Source organism: Perognathus longimembris, chromosome 19 (assembly GCF_023159225.1).
Source record: "Perognathus longimembris pacificus isolate PPM17 chromosome 19, ASM2315922v1, whole genome shotgun sequence".
Taxonomy (NCBI): Eukaryota; Metazoa; Chordata; class Mammalia; order Rodentia; family Heteromyidae; genus Perognathus; species Perognathus longimembris.
The window spans coordinates 36,955,767-36,974,173 of NC_063179.1; the positions used below are offsets into that span (position 1 = coordinate 36,955,767).

At 42.5% G+C, this 18,407-nt stretch overlaps 1 protein-coding gene across 1 annotated transcript in view; it reads right to left on the reverse strand.

Annotated features, from left to right (window-relative positions):
* Elovl7 (ELOVL fatty acid elongase 7) overlaps positions 1-15,567 on the reverse strand; it is a 74,727-nt gene extending 59,160 nt beyond the window's left edge. The window contains exon 1 of the mRNA XM_048368567.1: positions 15,460-15,567. The gene's annotated coding sequence lies outside the window, so the exon portion shown is untranslated. The remainder of the gene's footprint in view (positions 1-15,459) is intronic.
* Positions 15,568-18,407: the final 2,840 nt, after the last annotated feature.

An 18,407-nucleotide genomic window follows, 5' to 3' on the forward strand; every position in this document is an offset into this window, starting at 1 on the left:
ACCACTATCAGTTTTTTGATGGTTAATTGGAATTAAGAGTCTCAGAGACTTTCCTGCCTGGACTGGCTTCAAACCTTGATCCTTAGATCTCAGCCTTCTGAGTATCTAAGATTATAGGTATGAGCCACTAGCACTCAGCTTGACTTTAACCACTTTTTACTTTATCAGAAATAACAACATAGAGACACTTAATAGCCCCCTCCACTGTTTGTGTGGGTAAGATATAAATAGTTTTAGGTTCAATATGCCTCAGTTGTCAGCTCCTCCCAAGATGGCACTTTCAAATAATACCTCAGCATCAACCAAATAGCAGTGAACAAAAGACTAAAAGACTGCCAGAATCATCTACAGGAACTAGATGATACTATACAGGATACTCCAATCCTTCTGGTCTGTAGCAGGACAATGAACAAAGGAAGAAATCCTAGTTATTCTGGCTTTATCCACTATGACAAGTTTTAGCCATCTGGTGGCTGAAATATCATAACAATTTTCACATCTTTAAATGCTCCATCATAAAGGAATTTCCTAGGTGAGGCCACTTTGATTAGAAGTCTATTTTACAAATAAGCATGTGGTTTATTCACTTGATCTGTACTGATTCACAAGGAAGAGAAATAAAGAAATGTACAGCTGGATGCCTAATGCTCATAACTGTAATCCTAGCTACTCTGAAGGCTGTGATCTGAGGACTGTGGTTCATAGCTAGGCTGGGCAAGAAAGTCATGAGACTCTTTTTTCATATTAACTACTGAAAAGCCAGAAGTGGAGCTGTGGCTCAAGTGGTATAATGCTAGCCTTGAGATCAAAAGCTCCAGGACAGTGCCCAGGCCCTGAGTTCTAGTCCCAGGACCAGCACCAGACTCTCAATTACTCTCAGTCACATTCCTCTGACACAGTTCTGTGATGAATTTGTACAATTTATCAACTGTTGGCCTTCCATCCTCTCCTCACAATCCCACACCTCTTCATCTTGCTTTCTGGTGTGTTCCACCTACTGTGCTTGGTGCAGGACCATGAGTTCAACTGTCCTGTTTATATACCTAGTTCCCTTAAAATATGCTAGAAATCTGAATCACTCACTACAAAGCACCTCTTACCAGATCTCTTCTTTTTTCAGTGCCTGTGGGCAATCTATCCTGGTTACTTAATTAAGTTGGAATTACTTGCTTCAGGCTGCATTAACTTGACTCCTTTTATCCCTTGCTTTTGCCTCTAACTGATTCCTGATAAACAAGTTTTTCAGCCAAGTGTAGTTTCTTGTGGTCCCTTGCATTTTCTGGAACACCATCAGGATAATTTTAATAGGAATAAATTATTCAGAGACTTTGAAGACTTCACTTCTTTTTCTTTAAAAGGTGATGCTTTTGTCAGTTGTGGGGCTTGAACCCTGGGCCTGGGTGCTGTTCCTGAGTTTTTTTTTCTGCTCAAGGTTAGTGCTCTACCATTGAACCACAGTTCTACTTTTGGTTTTCTGGTGGTTAATTGGAGATAAGAGTCTCATAGACTTTCCTGCCTGGGCTGGTTTTGAATGGTGATCCTCAGATCTCGGCCTCCTGAGTAGTCAGAATTACAGGCATGAGCCACCAGCACCCAGGGTGATACTTCCTTTAAGACAATAAAAACTAGTATGAAACCATAAAAATAGGGAGATTAGCTCTGCTTTATTAATTTTATAAAGTATATACCTAATATCATCTCATTTTTATTGTCTTATTTCTAATTTTTTATTTACTGTAGAGCTTTAAAGAATGACTTTTGACTATCATTAAGAAAAGGTGTGCTGGAGATGAATCTGGAATGATGGAAAGGCCAGTGAGATTTTGGTCTCATTTTGGCAATGCGGCCTTATTGACTCATACATCTGAGTGCTCCTAATGGGCCCGCTAAGGGCAGATGGTCCCGAAGAGTCAGGCATTTCTGGGAATGCGATACACGAAATCTTACACTATTTTCATTTTAAGCTTGGCTTGAGAAGGGTTCATGACTGGCTGCTGATATATAGTTTTATTTTTTGTTTTCTTTTGTGCTTCTTGTAGATGGGTAGTAAGGCAGAAGGAAAGGGAAGTTTCCATCCTTGATAGGAGGAAATGGTTCATGTGATTTTGATTCCTTGTCTCCCACCTCATTCACGCCCCTTTCCCTTCCCCACACCATTTTATTAGGAACAGAACTACGGTCTGTTCTCTCTATGAGACTGAGCTGACAGGGTCTTAAATCCTTGCTTGAAGTCTGACTCAAGGCTCCTGAGGACAGAATATGAGAAACTATGAGAGCTGTCAGGGAAGAAATCTTGCCTTCTTTCTCTGAGCCAACAAATAGCTGATGCCCACAGTGAGCCAAGCACCTTTCTTGACTGGAGGAAGACATCAAGGTCCTTATTCCCACAAGGAATAGTGGCAAAAGTTATGAGGAAAATGAAACTAGGCAGAATGATGTAATAGGGTAACTTGAGGCAGAAGACTTACGCAGTTTGTGGTCATCAGGAAGACCTAGAGCATGGAAAGGGGGTTGTCTTGAAGAAGAGAACAGTAAAGAAAAAGACCACAAAGCAAGCATGAACTCAGCATGTCAGAGGAACAGAGAGCAGAGCATGAGGATAGTGGCAGTAGATAGCACAGGGTCTTCGAACCCAGTTGAAGAACTTGAGTTGTATTCTAGGTGTAAGAGGAAATATCAGAGACTATTTATTTGATTATAGTATGATAAATTTTCAATTGTTAAAATTATGGCAAACAACACAGAATTTAAAATTCACCATCTTCACCATTTGAAGGGTACAATTTAGTGGAATGAAATATTCTCATACTACTGTTCCACCACCATCACCATCCATCTCTAGAACGTTTGCCTTGCAAAACTGAAACTCTCATCATGAGTTTTTAAACAGAAATCCCATGACCTGATTTACATTTTTAAAAATTACTTTGATTGGTTGGTAGAGAACTGATGATAGGAAGGTGGTAGAATTAAAAGCTTATTGCGGAAGATAGATTCAGTATGGAATTTGTGATTGTTGCTAATCTGGATGTGAACATGGGATAAATGAGAGAAGATGACATCCTGATTACTATACTTCTAGTGACTTGCACAAAGCCAATGGAAGCTAATTTAACATTTAGAAAGTAGAAACCTTCCTTCCTAGAAAACCAGGAAAGTATAATGCAGGAAATTTTATCTCTATTCTAGTGTTTATCTGTCCATACGAGTTATGTCTTTAACATGTGTAATCTACACAGTTGCTTCATATCAGTGTTCTCTGCCTAATTTCAGCATTAATATTAAAGATAATCCTTTTACATATTCCTTGGTTAAGCTGGGTTTTTTTTTTTTTTTTTTGGTGGTGGTGGTGGTGGTTTTTTTTTTTTTTTTTATTTAGTCCTGGGGCTTGAACTAAAGGCCTGGGCACTGTCCCTGAGCTTCTTTTGCTCAAGGGACAGTAGCACTCTACCACTTGAGCCATAGTGTCACTTCCGGCTTTTTCTGTTCATGTGGTACTGAGAACTTGAACCCAGGGCTTCATGAATGCTAGGCTAGCACTCTACCACTAAGCCAAAATCTCAGTCCTCAGTTAACTTTTACTAAGCATTTTACATATATTGTTTCATTCCTTTCCCAAATGGATATATTTTAAGACTTGAGACTTATGATCTTATGGGACATCTCTGAAATTTCATATATACATAAAGTTTAGATTTTATGGGCCCTTACGTCCATCTATAGATAAAACTCAATGTGAAGAAGCCCTTCAGGCTATAGTAATTAATGCACATGGTTAGGAGAACCTAGACCTTATTAATCAACCTTGTAGCCTTTGGAAACATTCTTTCAAATGGTTTATCTTCATTAATATCTCTAAGTGATTTCCCAGGAATGAATATTAACTTGAAGAACATAATTGCATTTTCTCCACAAAACTGTTATTGAAAGTATTATCCACAAAGATTTTTCAAGCTCTTCTTTATAGGATCTACAGGATTCATTTCTTTTACTATTGACTTCTGGGGGGTGGGGGGATGGAGAACCTGCCTTACACATTTATGCTTTCAAGCAAGCAAATGAAATGCGAACCATTAGAGTTGTGGTTACTTTTTCAGTATAAACTCTCATCTGCAGTTAAAATTTAGTGTTCCACTTATCTATTCTAGGATCTTAAGATACTTAGTGTGAGTACTTCAAGTGCCTTGAAGGGGAAAAAGTGGAATGTAAATTATATACAATCAAATGTAGACTACACAGTCTTCCTATTTCATAAGCATATGAAGTATACACCTTCAACATTTATTTTCTAAGGGTGAGAAAACAGACTTTTAGTCCATGTAAGGCACAGGATTTAAGGTCCGAATATTCCAGACCAAGTTCTACTGCTCACCACTTAAGATCTCATCTCTACCCAGACTCACAAATAAGATCCCGAGGCAGCGACTGAGGCACCCACTTAGAGAAGAGGAGCTTGAGCAATAAATTAGAAAGTAATCAAATGATGGCTTAGGCTGGATAGTTTAATTCTCTGTGCTGAAATAGTGTATTTTAGTCCTTTCACATTTTTGGTGAGCCTCAGGACTAAGTACATCACTGTACTATCTTCACTTCCGTTTTCCTATCTGTAACCTGAGAGAAGCATAATCCTTGTCCTGTCCATATTTTACAACAAAGTCTGTAGGGATAATGAATGCTGAACAAGGGTAGGGCAATTTAGCAACTTCAAAACTTCAAAACTTCAGTAGAGGGCTGGGGATATAGCCTAGTGGCAAGAGTGCCTGCCTCGGATACACGAGGCCCTAGGTTCGATTCCCCAGCACCACATATACAGAAAACGGCCAGAAGCGGCGCTGTGGCTCAAGTGGCAGAGTGCTAGCCTTGAGCGGGAAGAAGCCAGGGGCAGTGCTCAGGCCCTGAGTCCAAGGCCCAGGACTGGCCAAAAAAAAAAAACTTCAGTAGAAAGTCATATTCAGAGTTAGGGTATGAGAAAGAAAAATAATAATTCTAAGTTTGCAAAGCCCTCAGGCTCTCCTCAGCAGAACTTGATCCTGGTCCTCAGCTTGTGAGCCTTTACAAAGTGACTTGGCCTTGGCCTTACTAGGCCTCCACATTCCACCAATTAAAAAAAAGTTGGTCTACAGGACATCTCAGGTTCTTTGGAGTTCAAAACACCGGGCATTTCTTTTAAAAGTGATCTACTGACTCATGTCCCAGCAAACACCCTACCTCTTAGTCTTCTCGGTGCGCTAACTCTGAGACATATGAAGGCTGGGCCTGAGGTTTCCTTGTTTACAAAATAGGAACAGTACCAATTCCGTGGTAGGCTTTTATTAAGATCAAATAAGTAAAGCCTATGTAGAATTTATAAGGACTGAAAGATAGCCAGTAAATGCTGTTATAATATGTACTTTTTCATTTTAAAAGTTCCATCCTTTTTCATTTACTTGTTCATGCTCTTGGAAAAAAAAAAAAGACTATACTCCCTTAATTACTATTTGAAATTAGAATAAGTAGTATTTTCCTGAATTCGACTTCTCACCTTCACAGCACTGATAAATTCATCAAACTGGGCATGGTGATAACACATCTGTAATCCCTGCACCTTGAAGGCTGAGACAAGAAGATGGAGAACTCACAGTCAGCTTAGACTGCACAGTGAGTACTTGTCAAAAAACATATATAAAGGGGTAAGGCAAAAAGACAGGGAAAGACAGAAAGAATTTTAATAAACTTGTTAATGCTGTAACATACTTTTGCTTTCAATTTTTATGTAAGCTTTTTAAGGCAAGTAGGAGTCAGCTCAAGTTCTACAGATTGGCTCACATTAATGAAAAATGTAAAATATCATATGGATGCCAAAAGTCCAATTTAAAATCAAATGTACAAGTTAATTATATACCTTTAGGATGATATGCTAAACAAAGAAAGATCTGTATGTACTCTGGGGAATTACATCCCAATGGAAAAGTTTTGCATGACTTTGATGATACAGGTAATATATAATCATTTATGTAGCTACCCCAGAAGCAAAGATTCCAACTACTTGTTACCAGAGCAAAAACGAACAAATGAAAATTACAGTCAAATAGTAGCATTTTGACTAAATCAAGTTGATTAATCAAAAGTTGTAGCTGGGTGTCAGTGTCAATGGCTCATACCTATAAATAGCACTAGCTACTGAGGAAGCTACAACTTGGAGGAGCAATTGCAGGTGGAAGTCAGCCTAGGGAAAAAGTCTGCAAGACTCCATCCCCTACCACCCAGCTAGAATGGAGGCACAGGTCTAGTGGCAGAATGTCAGCTGTGAGCACAAAAGGCAAGTGAGAGCATGAGGCTCTGAGTTCAAGTCTGGAAACAAGCACAAAATAAAAAGTTGGTAGTGGAAATGTACATATATAACTTTTATTTATCTTTAATATACTAATTATTTATTTATCTTTAATATACTAATACTAATTCGTCAATATTACAAAGCAATTGTAAGACTTTTCTCAAGGAAGAGTGTCTCACCAATATTTTTTTCTAGTATAAACCATACCCAGACTTTCCTATAATTTCTAGTTTTACCTTTTTAAGTGTACCCAAAAACAAAAACAATAAAAGCAAATACACAAGGTAAAGACCCAATTTTTAATCTTTGAACTTTTTACAGTTTTCTTTCTGATTTCTTAAATTTCTCCTGACCAAATTTCTAGTGACTCATGGTGATGGAAAAGAATTTCCAAATACTTCTACCTGATTTTCTTCGAAATAATATTTTTCTTTCCTTTTACACTCACATTGCACAACTTTACACACTTATCTAAGTTATCTATTGCAATAACAAGTGTAACTGGTGCAAACAGGTTTGCAGTAAATACAAAAGACTGTTGCTGAGCCAATAACCCAGCAGCTGGAATAGAACCAAGTCACTAGAAGCCAGTGTTTATCATGCCTAGCACTTCCTAGTCCACTTTACGAGGAAATGAAGAGTATAGTCCCATCAGATCAAATGGTGAGAGATGTCAACAGGATTATATTATCATTAGAGATAAACACTTGCAAAGTGTCAAAATCCAATTGCATTTTTACCTACAGAAATGGCAACTGCACACCAGGCATGGAGCTACATGACTATGATCCCAGCATGTGAGAGCGAGATGAAGGAGGATCCTTGGTTTAACCAGTCTGGGCTGCACAGAGACACTGTGTTTCCAAAAACAACAAGTAAGCTGGTGGTTCATGCCTGTAACCCTAACTACTCAGAAGGCTGAGTCCTGGAGGATCAAGACTGAAAGACAGCCCAGGTTTAAAAAAACAGAAATCCCTGAGACTCCAGGAAAAGAAAAATTAAGTTCAAACCTCAGTACTGGCAAATGCAACAATGAACAACAACAACAAACTGATTATATTGCATATGTTCTAGTTAAATGTAATTTTAATTTAATTTTTTTCACTTGAAAAATATTATGTTTAATGTAAAATACTCACTACTCGCATTTTCTCTTCTTTCAAACAATAAATAGTGGTTTTCATAATGATTTACACTCTACATTTGCTTAGGATCTCAACCTTAACTACTGTATCGCCAGTACTTGCGATTCTGGATTCCTAAAAATGTCCCTTCTGTCTTTTTTCTGTCTTCAAATTAAAGGCACACCTGTAGGAATTACAGAGACAAGGATGAAGAATGAAGTTAACCACCCATACTAGTAGAATGAATGATGAACAGTAGAAGGAATAAAATGTACAGCTGACACTGTCAAGTTTGTTTATTTCTAGATAAGTCTTTTTGGCTCACAGAATTCAGAACAGCACTGTCTATATAAAAAAGGCATAAACCAAGCAAGCAGGGAAGGAAGAAAGGAAGGCTGGGAGAAAGGGAGGAAGGGAGGAAGGAAAGAAAAGGAAAGGGAAAGGAAGGGAAGGGGAGTGGGAGCAAAAAGAAGAGAAGAGAAAAGAAAAAGAAAAAGAGGAGATGAGAAAACCAAAAGCTGAACCACCACCAAAAAACCAAGCAGAATGAGAATCAAAGAAGTCTCTGGGAAGATTTGGATAAATCATTTTTTTCTGGTACTACAACTTGAACTTAGGGCCTCCTATCACTTAGCTTGCTTGCTTGGCTGGTGCTTTACCATTTGAGTCACACTTCCATCCAGCCCAGCTTTTTGCTGGTTATCTTGGAAATAGAGTCTTAAGAGTCTTTTTTGCCCAAGCTAGCTTTCAACTATAATCCTTTGGATCACAGGTCTAGAATTACAGCCTGAGCCACCAGCGCCTACCTTAAGACAAGTTACTCTTGCTGAGAGTGATAAAGTACACCTATGATCCCAACCAGTGGGTAGATAAAGGAAGGACACGAGTTCCAGGTCGGCCAAAGCAAAGCTATTTCAAAAACAAAAACACAAACAAAAGGGCTAGGAGTAGGGTGGCACAAGTGGTAGAGTGCTTATTTACCATCTAAGAGACCCTAAGTTGAAAAGCTTTTTTAAAAAAAATGGTAAAACACCTTTACTTAACAAAAATTCCTCCTCCTCCCTCCTCCTCCTCCTCCTCCTCCTCCTCCTCTCCCTCCTCCTCCTCCTCCCCCTCCTCCTCCTCCTCCTCCTCCCCCCCTCCTCCTCCTCCCCCCCCCTCCTCTTCCTCTTCTTCCTTTTCTTCCTCCTCCTCCTTCTCTACCTACACATTCCTAACGCACTCTCTTAGATCAATCCTGAGTTAGTATGGACAGTAGAAGAGCTTGAAGCTCATTAAATAGACATGGGTTTAAATCCTGACTGCATGCTTTTCCCAGTGTAGCCTGACCACTCTGGCTTTCTTTCCCATCCTGTGGTCATGGCTGCAACAAGGACTACAATCCTTGTGTAGACCTTGTTGACTGCAGACAATGGATGAGAACATGCACCGAAAGCGCTTCCTGCCACTATTACTGACACCTAAAAAATGTCCTCTAATTTCCACCCCGTAATTGTCCTTAGAGGCTTCAAAGTGAAATGCAGATGGGAACATGCTATAAGCACAGAGGCCCAAAGGACACTTAAGAAGTTTATTTTCTATTCCAAAATTCATATGCAAGCTGAGCATATACAATGTAGCTCGTGTAAACAATGAAAGTAGCTATGGTGTCCAGATCAGATAGGGAATGAGATAGGGCCTGTACATAATGTTGAAATGACCAACACCAAAGGTATGAGTTCCAATAGCAACCCCACTTTTGGGTATCTACCCAAAAAACCACAAACAAAATCACAGTAATGCCACCAGCACAACAATGTTCATTGCAGCACAATTTGTCATAGCGAGAATCTGGAACCAACCCAGATGCCCCTCAGTAGACGAATGGATCAGGAAAATGTGGTACATATACACAATGGAATTTTACGCCTCTATCAGAAAGAATGACATTGTCCCATTTGTAAGGAAATGGAAGGACTTGGAAAAAGTTATACTAAGTGAAGTGAGCCAGACCCAAAGAAACATGGACTCTATGGTCTCCCTTATTGGGAATAATTAGTACAGGTTTAGGCAAGTCATAGCAGAGCATCACAAGGCCCAATAGCTATACCCTTAGAAACACATAAGATGATGCTAAGTGAAATGAACTCCATGTTATGGAAACAATTGTTATATCACAGTTGTAACTACTTTCAACGTCCCATGTGTATATGTAGCTTCTATTATTGATGATGTTCTTGTATCACCTTCCTGTGGTTGTACCTACACTATCTCTGTAATCTTATCTGAGTATATTGGAAACCGTGTATACTGGTATTGGATGCAGGAAATTGAAAGAGAATACCAAATTTGAGAGACACAGGGTAAAAAAAGACAAACAACTACAAAAGCAATACTTGCAAAACTGTTTGGTGTAAGTGAACTGAACACCTGGTGGGGGGGGAAGGGAAAGGGGGAGGAGGGTGGGGGGTATGAAGGACAAGGTAACAAACAGTACAAGAAATGTATCCAATGCCTAACGTATGAAACTGTAACCTCTCTGTACATCAGTTTGATAATAAAAATTAAAGAAAAAATCTAAATAAGATGCTAGGATCGTGGGTGGGGAAGAAATGGAATTGGGTTCAATGAAAAGACTATCTGGCTTAACATTGAACTTGTCACCATGAGATAGCATTAGATCCCCAGGATGCTGCTACTGGGGGGAAGTGCAAAACAAATAAACAAAACCCCAACAACTCATTTATATGTGTGTATTTTTAAAGCTACAATCTGTTGAATGTTTTTACAAATCTGTTTATATGACATTGATAAAGTTGGTCTTTTGACGAGCGGGAGTATGTCATGGTCGGTTGTAATCTTGCCTTTACAAGGCACCTGGGGTGGGGGATGGGGGTGGAGTGTACCTCTTTGACATTTTGTTCAAGTAACATATTCAGTGGAACTATGTCTTGTTTTAAGTTGCTTTAATGCACTGTATTAGGTCTTAAAACAGAATAAAGGTTGTTATGAAACTTAAAAAGAATTTCCAATTCTCTGATCTCAAGTGCATCTTTTCTATCTGGACGTGATTTTCCATCTCTCGCCTCATTTCTCAGCTGACCAATTCTGTACTCTTCTCCTACCTTAGGAGAGCTACCTTGGCTGCCTGCCTCTGCCGTGTCTCCCAGACACTTCCCTGTGCCGTTACCCTGGCCCTTCTCTAACACACACAGCTCTGGCCTAGCCTTTTGTAGCCATTTTGCCTGACACAAAGCTGACAATTGTTTGTTGTGTATGCAACTTCTGAAATGACTTTATTTCCTCTGGATTTGGCTCTATACTTTACATTAGAAGGATAAGAAAGAGTACTATTGGTGTTCACGGCCTGTGTGGCTGTTTCTCCAAACTAATGAATATGTCTTTTATCTGGAAAAGTTGTAAATTACGTGAAAACCAATTTCATTTGGATAACAGCCAATATGTGACATTGTATGCCACTTTTATCGTTTACAAGAAAGGTAATAATACACACTTTTAAAATATCTAAATCAATTATTAAGAATAACTAGAATTTTCAATTTTAGAGCTGTGTTACAAATTGCCAAATTCTCATTAGCTTTCAATTTTTACATGACATGTGAATGTTTACAACTGGGTATAAATGTCACAGAAACACTTGTAATACATTGTCATCTCAAAACTGTTTATGGGGCTGGGGATATGGCCTAGTGGCTAGAGTGCTTGCCTCCTATACATGAAGCCCTGGGTTCGATTCCCCAGCACCACATATACAGAAAACGGCCAGAAGTGGTGCTGTGGCTCAAGTGGCAGAGTGCTAGCCTTGAGCAAAAAGAAGCCAGGGACAGGGCTCAGACCCTGAGTCCAAGCCCCAGGACTGGCCAAAAAAACCCCAAAAAACAAAAAAACATCAAAACTGTTTATGGCATGATATGCATGTGCTACTGAAATTCCAAGTTCTTTCTCATTTTGACATGTTACCATATTTACAACAGCTCTAAAATCGTTTTGTAAATTCCACTCTTCCCTATCCTAAAGCGGATGTCTGCACAAGAGGTGCATCATGAGAACAAACAATCAAATCAGGAAAAGTCCTACTTCTGACACTTAACCAGAAATTATTTTAAAGTTAGACACTTTCTTTTATGCATATTCTACTGTGTTGTACAATCCCTATTGCAAACTGAGTTGAGTCCTCCAAATGGATATGTCGAAGTCCTAATCACCCTACCTCAGAATGTGACATTATTCAGAAATCACGTCTTTGTAGACATAATTGATGAAGAAGGCCCACTGGAGTAGGGTAAGCTCTCAATCCAATGTGATTGGTGACCTTATAAGAAGATGGCTATATGAAGACACAGACACGCAGGGCATATCATGTGAAGACAGAGGCAGTGACTGGGTTCCACCAGCCAAAGGCATGTCAAGGATTGCCGCTGCCTCCAGAAACGAGAACAGTTTCCCTCAGAGCTCTTGGAAGGAATTAACAGTGCTCACACTCTGAGACTTACAGTCTCCACAACTGAGAGACAATACATTTTTTGTTCTTTGAAACCCCCATGCTGTGATTCTTTGTTACAGCAGTCCTAGGAAACTGACCAAAAAATACTGCTTATATTGAATCGAATTGCTAATTCTTAGATTTAAAAAAAAAAAAGGTAGGTAGAATGCCTTCATCTTTTTTTAATTTACTATCAGAAAGCTGAAAGGCTAAGAACCATGAAAATGGCCCTATCTGTTGACAAAACTCCACTTCTAGAGCGCTATCATTACAAAACAGTTCCCCATTTGCAAGGTGATATATCTGCAAAGGAAACAAGTACTATAATTTACATTGTCTTTTTTTTTTTTTTTTTTGTCCAGTCCTGGGCCTTGGACTCAGGGCCTGAGCACTGTCCCTGGCTTCTTCCCGCTCAAGGCTAGCACTCTGCCACTTGAGCCACAGCGCCGCTTCTGGCCGTTTTCTGTATATGTGGTGCTGGGGAATCGAACCTAGGGCCTCGTGTATCCGAGGCAGGCACTCTTGCCACTAGGCTATATCCCCAGCCCCTACATTGTCTTTAATCTGTAGAATACTACTGAATTAGGACTGCTCATAATGCAGCACCATGCGCCACATGTGCACCCTGAGCTCAATCTCCAGAACCACACACACACACACAGACACACAGACAAGACACGCATGCGCACACACGCACACTTGGGAATCATTCAAGTATAATTACTAGAACATTATACAAACAGTAAGTGGTAAAAATGAGATAGTTCATTTTCAATGTAGTGTCTACTGAGTACCAGTGATGCATTTATTCAGCCTTTGGCTCTCCATTTCTGTGCCTCTACTGAACCCCCTAGATAAAACAAGACAAATGGGAAAAAATACAATAAAATGCTTTGTGTTACATGGAAAACACAGAATATTAAAATTGCATATAAAATATGCTGTTGGAAAATATTCACAGAAAAACAGAAAGATAGACAAAGGCAAAAAGAAAAAAAAAGGCTCCGTGAGTCAGAACTCTCCTCTTCTGCCTCTATTTTCACCAGTTTGTGCCACTTCTCAGTCTTCTCCTCTTCTCACTTCAAAGCTCCCTGAACACAGGCAATTCTTTCTTGACAATGCCTCTCTAGCTTAGTTCAGGCCCACATGGATTACATACTCTGTGAAAAGGCACTCCTTTGTCCTGACTGCAGCTTCATTCATCTGTCCTCTCTCCTGTGATAATAGAAAATTCCACTGCTAACTGTATCTGCTGCTCAACCTATTCGTTCAGGTATTGTCACTTTTCTGTATGTGCTATACTTTTCAAATGGTGGGGTTTTTTTTGAAGACTGTGGTTTTTGCTTTGTTAAGATTCACAATCCCCTGCTAATTTACTTCACACCTCTAACTACTATGTTTAGTCACAGTAACTGGGCACCCAGTGGCAACGGAATGGGCACTGGCTTTTCCTCTCCTCCATTCATATTTCCTGCAGTTCTCCCATTTTTATCAATGCAAATTCCTTACATTGTACCATCTGGCTGAAGCTTTGCAATCACCACACCTACTCCATCCATTTATACTACCTTAGAAGATGACATAATATTCTACAAAATTCATCAAGCAACTACTAGGTAGAAGACCTGAAGATATGATGGCCTAAGTTGTCTGTGATCTTTTTGTGAAAAAAACAAATACTAAAGATAACCAACAGCAAGAGTGGGTCCGTAAGAATGACAAGTGAAGAGAGAGTGGCTGGGGAGTTGGGGATCAGGTGAAGACAGCAGGAGGTGAGCGTGAGGGTTGAGACTGGTGAAGGATAGAGGACATGAGTAAAAGGATATTTCACCATTAGGAGGGCTTAACATAAGACAGATGCTTGAGTTCTGGTAAACAGGATGATGGTGAAGCCCTTGACAGAATATCTTCCAGGAAGCTTTGGCTAGTCCAAGGAGAGCACCATAATGTGCACTGAGAAACATTACAATATAAGTGAAGATAAGGGGGGGAGAAGGAGGAGAGAGAGAGGGGAGGCGCACTCCTGTGTGTGTAAAACTAATACAAAGACACACATGAAGGAAAAGTGGAGTAAGAGACAAGGAAAGAAGCCTGGTCCAAAATGCTTTCAGGAAAATAAGGACCAGGAAAGGAAGTTTAGGTGGGTCAGATAACATAGTAATTAACATCCAGAGATAGAGTCCGGGGCCCCAGAGTTGGAATCCTTCCTGCTGACCTTTCTGTGCCTCCATGTCCTTGCTGGTACAATGAGAATACCTTCTACCTGCCTCAGAGAGTCGTTGAAGTTTAACAGCGTTAGCACAGGTGCTGAGACCCGTGCCTGGCACTTGGTATTTGATAAACGTCTGCCAGGGGTGGGGATTATTTAATCCTCAGTGATTTTAGGGAGAATAGTATCCATTGAATAGAAGCTACCGATGAAGGCAACTACCTGGTTCGAAGGCAGAGGCACTCACCAAGTACTGATGAATTGTAGCAGTTCAGCGATAAATGGAGGGTACACGGGGTGAGCTGAGAGCACACAGGTTATGGGCAAGCGCTTTCCTAGGAGGAGGAGAACCAGTGGGAACTCGGGGCTCTCTAAAGGCTTCTTCTCTGCATGTTGGACCTGTTTGCCCAACTGCCCAGGAGCAGGGCTGGGACAGAGTCCCGATTCTTCTGTCCCGGGCTCCCCAGGGAGCTCCAAAGAGCATTTATCTGCATCCGGTAAGTTTGAATCAGCGCTGAGTGATTAGGGAGGGAGAGGCCCGTTTCCCAACGCGCGGCCAGGTGGACGATAACATCTCCGCCCGTCCTATCCCGTCTCCGGAACGACCTGTTCCCTGGCCCGGTGCTCTTCGCTGTCCTGTCCTGCCCAGCCCAGCGGCAGCCCCCGGGACTGGATGCCGCTCGGGTCGCCCGGGAGGCAGCGCCCCGTGCCGAGAGCCGCGTCCGAGAGAGGGAGGAAGCGGGGAGAAGGGGGGTCTCGGGGAGTTGGGGGGGGGGGGGGCCTGGGGAGGCCAGATCCTCGCAGGTCGGGAGATCGACCTCGACCGCCAAGGTCGAGCAGGTCCTCCAGCCTCCGGTCCCACCAGCGAGCGGCCGCCTCGGCCCCTTCCGCCCGCCCGGGACCCATCGTCCGGGCGGCTGCGCGCGCGCGCTCGCGGGCCTCGACCCTCCCTCCCCTCGGGATGCGGCGCGGGGGGCGCGCGGGGCTCGCCGGGGAGGCGCAGGTGCGCGCGGCGGCCCCGGCTCTCCAAGGCAGAGGAGTTTCCGCCCTCTGCCAACGCCGGGGCCGGGAGGGAGAGCACTTGCCCGGAGCCTCCCCAAGAACCGCGAGGGCCTGGCCGGGCACCCCGGGTGCCCCGCATCCGCCTCCCACTCCGGGCGCGCCGCGCCCAAGTTCCTCCAGCCGCTGCTGCTCCCCGGCGCCGACCACCTCGGCTCCCTTTCCCTCGCCCTAGCTCTTCCCACCGCACCCCGGAAAAGTTTAGCGCCGGCCCGCCGGTCCCGGGGAGGGGGGTCTCCCCCCCCTCCTCTCACCCCGCACCCCCACTCACCCGGCGCGGAGCCGATCGGCGAGGGCGCGCGGGAACGCGGGCGGCGGCGCGAGCGCGGAGCTCCACACAGCGGCCCCTGCTGCCCGGGCCGCCGACCAAGCTGTACGGTGGAGGAGGCCGCGGGGTGTCACCTGCCCACGCTCCCACCCCGCCGCGTGACGCGCGCGGCGCCGCCCCCGCCCGCGCCCGCCCGCCGGGCCGCCAGGTGCCCGCCGGGCCCCGGCGAGGGAGGAGCCCCATCGGCCCGGCGCTCGGCCCCGACTGCGACCCCCCAGCTACCCCGGGGCGTGGCTGCTGGGCCCCGTGCCCGTCGTGTCGCCTTCGGAGCCCAAGTGCCATCACCTGCGGTGCTCGCCAGAAACAAACAACAACAACAACAGGGTGGACATGGCCACGCACGGTGCACTTGGGAATGGGAAAATGTCAACTGAGGACCTCCTGGCTGGGATGAGGGGAGGGGGAGACGTGACAAAGGAGAACCCCCTCTCCTGGAGGGATACTGTGGTGGGGTGGTTTACATGGAAAATGGAGGCCAGATCAAGGAAGACACTGAGAAGACAACCTCCAGTTTGGCTTGATCCATTTCCTTCTTGAGACTTGGGGAGACAGGGGGGCTGCGATGAGGTCGGGGTGAAGTTGATCCAGATGTATCATACTCACCAAGTGATATGTTAGGTTGAGATTTGTGAAACATCAAAAATTACCCACACCTTTACTTCCAATTTTTTTTTTTAAAAAGAAATGGTGGGTTGCTGTAAAGATGTGGGTGTATACAAAAAACCAGTTGTATGTAAATTGAGCTTTCCCCTGGCTAATAACAGCAACTGCTGTGCGGAACAAAGTCTAGCAAACTTAATTCCCTTATGTACTGTGGGGTTGGGAAGTGGTGGGGAAGATGAACAGGCTTGTGTATGTGAACTCCATTAAATTTTTTTTATCTGATGCCTCCCTCCCTCTCTCTCTCTGGGCCTGAGCATTGTCCTTGGCTTCTTTTTTTTTTTTTTTTTTGCTCAAGGCTAGCACTCTGCCAACTTGAACCACAGCACCACTTCTGGCCATTTTCTATATATGCGGTGCTGGGGAATTGAACCCAGAGCTTCATGTATGCGAGGCAAGCACTCTTGCCACTAGGCCATATTCCCAGCCCTGCTACCGTCCTTTTAACCTTGGTTATGAGATAGAATTATATCTGACAGGCAAAATAGTCACATAGTACTTGCTTCTGCAACAAACAGAGCTGGGATCGAACTGTCTACCAAATACCTGCACATCATCTTAGAAGAGGTTGCCTTCCTGACCCAACTACCTCACACATAGGTGCTTTGAGCTGAAATCTCAGCATCTCAGCATGGATTCAGGATAAAAGAGTCCCCCAAACCTGGGAGCGTGGGTACAGAGAAGAGGCAGTGAGTCACAGCTTCCTTTTCTATAGTTTCCCATCAACAGCTTAGTCTAGAGATTCTAATGTGTCAATGTAAAAATTTCAGCACGCACTTGCCATTAAAGAACAACTGCAAAAAAAAAAAAAAAGATGAAAGCTCACATTTACGAGAATCTTGAAGACAGAGAAACCAAAGGTATTTCCCTTTTGCTGGGGATGTCTTTAAGTGGTTGATAGTTACCTGTCACCCACAAATATGGGTTTGGACACCGCCACCCCCCACACAATTATCTTGTTTAGCTAATTATAGAGATTTTAACATGGTGATGTAAAAATTTGACCACTTACTTGTCATTAAAGAACAACTATGAACAAATGTTGAAAGCTCACGTTTAGGAGAATCTTGAAGTCTGAAAAACTAAAGGTATTTCCCTTTTGCTGGGGTTGTAGTTCAGTGGTAGATGCTTATCTGCCACCCACAAATCAGGGTCTGGACACACACATACACAATTACCTTGTTTAGATAAACGTTGCTTTCATAATCGTAAGTGATTTAGCAAAATATGAAAATCTTCTGGGATAGAGTTGTTTAATGATTCTTGCCTTTGAGCTAATTGTTTCTTTAATTTTTTATTGTCTTTAAGCAGTTGTACAAGTGGGGGTTCAATTCCACATGATGAGTGCAATGCATTGTGGTCCGTGTCACTCCTTTCATCAGGAGAGTTAAGAAAGGTGAGGAGACTGTTTACTGAACAGTAATACACACTTTTATCACAAGAATGTGCTGCAAGGTGGAAGAAATGATCACAAGGATTACCAAAGGATTTAACCATATGATTTAACCATAGAGAAATCATTGGTCAATATTGACAAGAATAGCTATAGAAAAAACAGCCGGGTGAAAGCATGAGCAATGTTTAATGAGTATACGGGAAAAGAAAAAGTGGAGAATAGTTTCATTGGCTCTGTTGTGTGCAAGTGAACTGTTGAAGGCAGTAAAGGATCTTAGGAGTTCTGGGTGGAACCACGATGTTGACTCCTATTCAAATACTAGTATTTTCCAAATTTGACTTACTTTTTAAAAGAAATGTGATGATAAAGCTCAAACCGATTCAATCCTTTTTTACTTGCTTTCAAATGTTTCCTGAGCTGGTCTTCAGTGGCTCATGCATGCAATCCTAACTACCCAGCAGGTTGAGATCTTAGGATCAAGTTCAGAACTGCCCCAGACAGAAAAGACTGTGAGACTCTAATCTCCAATTAACCACTCAAAAGCCAAAAGTGGCACTGTGGCTCAAGTGGTAGAGCACTAGCCTTGAGCACAAAGAGACTCGAACAGTGCCCAGGCCCTGAGTTCAATCCCCTGCAACTGACAAAAAAAAAAAAATCCCAGTTTCCTTTTTGACTTCTATTACATGGCAATATATACTGTGATTGTGTATGTGGTTACATGTTATAAAACAAATATCATACTCTGTGTGTTCTCCTGTAATTTTGTTTTTAATCAACCTTTTAAAAAGTTTTACTTATGCTAATGAGTTTTAATTCATTTATTATATTATTATGT